Source organism: Echinops telfairi, unplaced genomic scaffold (assembly GCF_000313985.2).
Source record: "Echinops telfairi isolate 266 unplaced genomic scaffold, ASM31398v2 ScPeMD7_4342;HRSCAF=5098, whole genome shotgun sequence".
Lineage (NCBI taxonomy): Eukaryota > Metazoa > Chordata > Mammalia > Afrosoricida > Tenrecidae > Echinops > Echinops telfairi.
In genome coordinates, this window is record NW_022108241.1 from 45,496 (window position 1) to 52,961 (window position 7,466).

A 7,466-nucleotide genomic window follows, 5' to 3' on the forward strand; every position below is an offset into this window, starting at 1 on the left:
GTTTTCTTAATGTGAACTTAGCATTTATATTAAACTCTCTTTTAGACATGATTTTCTGTGAATTTGTTTCTCTAAAGTTCCCGGACTAACACACTCAGGTAGCTGCCTGACCTTCCTTCAGTGTTGTCGTTAGGATTTTTATTTCCTTGAGCTCCACATTTTTCTCTATCTCCAACATTGCCAGGTGAGGATACTTGACTTCCATTGAAACACTTTATCGTGAAAATTCAGGTGTTTCACCACAACTTTTCCACTAGGAAATGCTTTTACATAAGTTCAATGGTGTCACCAGTGGTTTCAGATATCTCAGATCCAAAAATACCTCCACTACATTCATGAATATAAATGAATCGAGAATCTTTCTGGTGCTTAGCCTGCTTCTACTCAATGGGCCATGAAACAGCTGAAACATTACCTCCTGAACTTTCTTGGATATGAAAGAAAACAGTAAATCCTGCATTTCCTAGGCTGCCCTTCTGCGTTGTCTCACCCAGTGTTACATTTGTCATTTCAAGAGTGCCGCCAGCACATCCTTTTTCTTTGGTCAATAAGAATTATAATTTCCCATTTTTATGAGCATATGGGAAACCTTAAATCCTGCAGGTTCCTGTGTGTCCTAATTATATTAACCTATGGAGCTTTATGTATCTTCTTGTGTTTCACAAGAAGGTTTTCTTACTGAGATTGTTAGCACATAATCCCAAACTGGCCGATAAACACAGGTGGTGTTAATAGAAGGGCAGAGGGATACATGGTTTGGTCAGGCTTGCCTGTCGAGTTCTCAGGTCTCTTGCTTTGTGAAGATAATTCCTGGGTGAAGTGCCTTAGCCAGGTAACTGTTTTTGTTTCCAAGGCTCCCTTCCTGCAAGACATCTCTGAGAAGAAGCTACATGGACCTATCGTGCTGCAGCACTGTGTGCCGAGCAGCCATGTATAGACCTTTGCCAAAACTGAAATGATTACCCTTTCGCTGACTTGGCTTCCACCCTGCAGTCGGCCTCTTTTCATCTCTTTTTTGAGAGGGAGGAAGACGTTGTCGATTGGTGGCGGACATATGGGATAATGTTTGACATGTGAGCTAGGGAAATTCTTGGTAGGGATGTTTTCTTGATGTGCACTTAACATTTATATAAAGCTCTTTTATACACGAGTTTCTGTGAATTTATTTCTCTAAAGTTCCCAGACTAACACACTCATGTAGCTTTGCGAACCTCCCTTCAGTGTTGTCTTTATGATTATTACTTCCTTGTGCTCGACATTGTTCTCTACCCACAACATTGCCAGGTGAGGATACTTGACTTACGTTAAAACACTTTATGATGAAAATTCAGGTGTTTCACCACATTATCTCCACAAGGATTTGCTTTTACCTCAGTTCAATGTTGTCAACAGCAGTTTCACATATCTCAGCTCCAAATATACCTCCACGAGATTCATGAATACAAATGAAGAGAGTATCCTTCCGGTACTTAGCCTGCCTCTGCTTAGTGGGGCCTCAAATAGTTTCACTTATCACAACCCTAACCCTAAGCCTAACCCAGCTCAACTCTTACCTCCTGGACTTGCTTGGATGTGAAGGAAAACAGTGAACCCTGCATTTCCTTGGCTACCCTTCTGCATTGCCTCACTGAGAGTTACATTTGTCATTTCAAGAGTGCCCCCATCACTTCCTTTTTCTGTGTTCAACAAACATTACCATTTCCTATATTGATTAGCATATATGAAACCTTGGATCCTGTAAGTCCCTGTGCGTCCTAATTGTATTAACCAATGTAGCTTGGTGTATCTACTTATGTTTCACAACAAGGTTTGCTCACTGAGTTGGTTAGCTTATTGTACCAAACCTGGCTGATAAACACAGGTAGTGTTAATTCAAGGGCAAAGCGATACATGACTTTATACTCACTCTAAAAATCCTAAGCCTGACCTTATAGCTAACCTTAACATTAACCATAAACCTAACTTTAACAACGCTTATCCTAAACCCAACAAGACTAAACCTAACCATAAGCCTAATGCTTACCCTCAAAATCTTAACCCTGACCCTAAGCCTAACAACCCTAACTTTAACAACCCTAAACCTAACCCCAAATACCCTATCTGTAACCTTAACACTAGTCCTAACCCTAACACTAAACCTAAAACTAAACCTAACCCTAACAGTACCCCTTACGCACCTAACCCTAACACTAATCCTAACCAACCTAACACTAAAGCTAACAAACCTAACACTAACCTCCCAAACCATAACTATAACAATCCTAAACCTTAACCTAAACATAACAAATGTAATTCTAACCCTAAACCTAACCCTAACCCTAACTACAACAACACTAAACCTAAACCTAACACTAAGAACATCCCTAACATTAACCATGAAAACCCTAAACCTAACCTAAACCAAATCTTAACGCTAACCCTAAACCTAAACCTAACAACCCTCACCCTAACCTTAACGCTAAACATAAGGTTTAACAAACCTAACCCTAATCCTAACAACCAGAACCCTAAACTGAACCCTGACAACCCTATCCCTAAACCTAAGCCTAACTGAAACAATATTAACCCTAACCCTAACAACCCTAACCCTAATATCCCTGACACTAACCATAACAATCCTAACACTAACCCAAACCTTAACCCTAACAACCATAACCCTAACAACACTAACCGTAACCCTAACAACACTAACTGTACACCCTAATCCTAACACTATCCCCAGGCCTAACCCTAACCCTAAACCTAACGCTAACCCATACAACCCTAACCCTAACCACCTTAACACTAACCCTAACAACCCAACCCTAACATACTTAATCCTAACCCTAACAATCCTGACCCTAACCCTCAACCTATGCTTAACCCTAATCCTAACACTAACAACCCTACCCTAACCAAACAAGGCTAACACTAACACTAACAAACCTAACCCTAACCCTATCCCAAACAAACCTAACCCTAATCCTAACATCCTTAACCCTAACCCTAACAATCCTAACCCTAACCCTAACCCTAACCCTAATTGTAACCCTGACTCTAACAACCCTAACCAAAATCCTAATGCTAACAGCCCTAACCCTAACCCAAAACCTAACACCTCTGACCCGAACCCGAACCCAAACCCTTACACAAACCCTAATACTAAAAAACCCAACCCTAAGCCTAAACCTAACTGTAACCCTAACCTTAATCCTAACAAAAATAACCCTAACCCTAACCCTAACCCTAGTTCTAACCCAAACCACACTACCTTAACCCAAAGAACCCTTACCCTAACCCTAACTGTATCCCTAAATCTAACAACCCTAAACCTAACCTTAACTCTAAAAACAGTAACCATAACCATAACCATAAACTTCACCTTAACCATATCAACCCTAACCCTAACAGTAACCTTTACAGTAATAATAATAATCTTAACCCTAACCCTAACAACCTAACATTAAACATAACCATAACTCTAAACTTAACCCTAACAACCCTAACCCTATCCATAATCAACACTAACACTAACCCTAAACCCCTAACCCTAACAAAATTAACATTAACCCTAACCCTAACTCTAAAATGTTAACCCTAATCCTACCACCCTTACCCTAACCTTAACCCTGACTATCTTAAACCTTCTCCCAAGCCCTACTCCTAACCCTAACACTAACAACCCTAAACCTAAACCAAACCCTAACCGTAACCCTTTCTTTAATCCTAACCATAACCCTAAAAAAACTAGCCCTAACAACCCTAACCTTAACACTAACCTTAGCCCTAACCCTAACCCTAACAACCCAAACTCTAACAACCCTAAAACTAAACCTAACTCGAACCCTAACACTAACACTAACCCTAACATAAAACCCAAACCCTACCCACCCAAACCCAAAATTTTACCCTAACCCTAACCGTAACGCTAACACTAACAATCCTACCCTTACCCTAACAAACCTAACCCTAACAAACCTATCCCTAACCCTATTCCTAACCAACCTAATCCTAACACTGATAACCCTAACGTTAACCCTAACCCTAACCCTAACAACCCTAACCCTAAACCTAAACCTAATTCAAACCCTAACCGGAACCCTAACAACCCTAATCTTAATCTAACAACCCTAATCATAACATTAACCTTAACCCTAACAACTCTGACACTAAACCTAACCCTGTCCCATACTCAAACAACCTTGGCCCGACCCCTCACCCTAACCCTAATTCTTTCCCTAACCGCAACCCTAACAACCCTAACCCTAAACATAAGCCTAACCCTAATTGCAACCCTAACATCCATACCTTAACCATAACAAAACTAACCTTAACCCTAACAACCCTAACCTTAATCTTAACCCTAACAAACCTAACCCTCACCCTAATGTAAACCCTAATCCTAACCCTGATCCTAACCCTAACAACTATAACCCTAAACCTAACACTGAACCTAATCCTAACCCTAACCTGAACCAGAACGACCCTAAACTTAACCTTAATCCTAACCCTAACCTTATCAACCCAAACAATTAAAAATCCTAACAACGCTAAATCTAAACCTAAACCTAACCCGAACCCGAGCTCGAACAACCATAACCATAACCCTAATCTTAGCAACCCTTACACTAACCCTAAACCTAATCATAGCCCTAAAGATATCACTAAACCTAACCCTAACGCTGACCACCCTAACCTTAACACTAACCCTAACAACCCAAACCTTAAACCGAACCCTAAGAACCCTAACCCTAAACCTAACCCAAAAACTAACAACCCTAACCCTAACATGAACATTAACCCTATCAACCCTAACCTAACCAAAATAATGTTAACATTAACAATAACAAAATTAACTCTAACCCTATCCCTAACTACACTAACCCAAACCCTAGCAACCATAACCCTGACGTTAACCCTAACCATAATCAAAATGCTAAAACTAATCCTAATCCTAACCTGAATCCTAACAACCCTAGATTTAACCCTAATTGAAAACCCGAATCCTAAACCGAACCCAACAACCCAAACCTAAAACTTTACCCTAACCTCAACGCTAATTCTAACCCTAAAAACTGTACCCTATCCCTAACAACTCTAACTCTAACAAACCTATCCCTAATCAAATCCCTAACACTAATAACCCTAACTCTAACATTAACCCTAATCATAACCCTAACAGTCCTAACCCTAAACCTAATCCAAACCCTAACCAGAACCTAACTACCCTAACACTACCTTTAACCCAAAACCTATACCTAACCCTTACAAAACTAAACGTAATCCTATCCCTAACCTTAACAAACTTAACCCTAACTCTGACCATAACCCTAAGCCTTTCCCTAACCCCAACCCTAACAACCCTAACCCTAAATATAAGCCTAAACCTAAACCTAACTGGAATCCAAACAACCATACCCTAACTATAACAAACCTAACCATAGCCTTAACCCTAAGAACCCTAACAATAAACATTAACCTAACCCTAACGTGATCCCTAAACGTAACCCTAACCATAACAACTCTAACCCTAACGCTCAACCTAATCCTAACCCTAACCTGAACCATAACGGCCCTAATCCTAACATTACTCTTAACCCTAATCATAACAACCCAAACAATAATACGAACACTAACAACACTAAACCTAACCCTAAAACTAGGCCTAACCCGGACAAACCTATCCATAACCGTAACGCTACTAAAGCTAACACTAAACCTAACACTAACCTTACCCCTAACACTAACACTAAACCTAACCCTAACCCTTATACACATAACCTTAACACTAACCCTAATAACCCTAACCGTAACCCTAACAACCCTAACCCTACCAACCCTAACAATAATCCTAACTCTAACAACCCGAACACTAACCCTAACCCTAAACCTCACCCTAACCCTCAACATAAAAACATTAAAACTAAACCTAACGAAAACAACCCTAACCTTAAGCATAACCGTAAACCTAACCCTAATCCAAATCCTAATGACCATCACAACCCTAACTTCAATCCTAACTTCACCCTAACCCTAATCCTAAACCTAACCCTAACAACCCTAAACTAAACCCTAATCCTAAACCAAACCATAACTCTAACACTAACCCTAGCAACCCTAAACCTAACCCTACTCCTAAGAACACTAACCCAAACCCTAAATCTAACCCAACCCTAACTATAAGCCAAAACTTTACCCTAATCCTAAACCTAACAACCCTATCCCTAACGCTAACCCTAACAACCGTAACCTTAACATCCCTTAGACTAACCCAAACAATCCTAACCCTAAGCCTAAACCTAACCTTAACAATAACATTAACCCTAACTATAACGCTAAACTTATCAACACTAACTCTAAACCCAACAACCTTAAACCTAACCCTGAACCTAACCCTAATCCTAAAACCTTAACCCTAACCCTAAGCCTAATAACCCTAAACTTAACAACCCTAACCCTAATCCTAACCCTAACACTGAACCTAACACTAAATCTAAACTTAAACTTAACCCTTACAGTCCTAACCCTAATACTAATCCTAACAACTATAACCCTAATGCTAACAACACTAATACTAACATCCCAAACCCTAATCATAAGAACCCTAAACTTAACCCTAAACCTAACAGTAACCCTAAGCCTAAACCTAACCCCAACCCTAACCGTAACTACAACTACACTAAACCTAAACTTCACAATAAGCCTATCTTTAATCCTAACCCTAAAAATGCTAATCCTAATCCTAACCCTAACCCTAACGTTAACGCTAACCCTAAACCTAACCATAAAAACCCTCACCCTATCCCTACCACTAAGCGTAATTCTAACCTTAACCGAGACCCTTACAACCCTAATCCTAACAACCCAAACCTTAAACCGAACCCTAAGAACCCTAACCCTAAACCAACCGTAACCCTAACCCTAACCCTAACTCTAATCCTAACAACCCTAACTCTAACATCCCTAACACTAGCCATAACAATCTTAACATGAACTCTAAACCTAACCGTAAACATAACCTTAACCCTAACCAAAACCTTAACCATAACCCTAAAAACCCAGGCTCAAACAACACTACCCGTACTCCTTAGCCCTAACCCTAACACTAACCCTAGCCCTAACCCTAACACTAAACATGAAAATAAACCTACTCCTAGCCCATAAACCCTAACCCTAAACCTAACCCTAACAACCTTAACCCTAAACCGAACCATAATCCTAACCCTAATCTTAACAACCCTAAACCTAATCCTAACCCTAACAACCATAACCCTAACATGCCTAACACTAAACTATCCTAACCCTAACTCAAAACCTAACCCAAAGTTTAACCCTAATCCTAACCCAAACAAACCTAACCGTAACCCTAAAGTTAACCCTAAATCTAACACTAACCCTAAACCTAACCCTAATCCTAAAACCAATCCTAACCTAACACTTCACCCTAACCCTAACAATCCTAACTCTAACCCGAACCTTAACCCTAT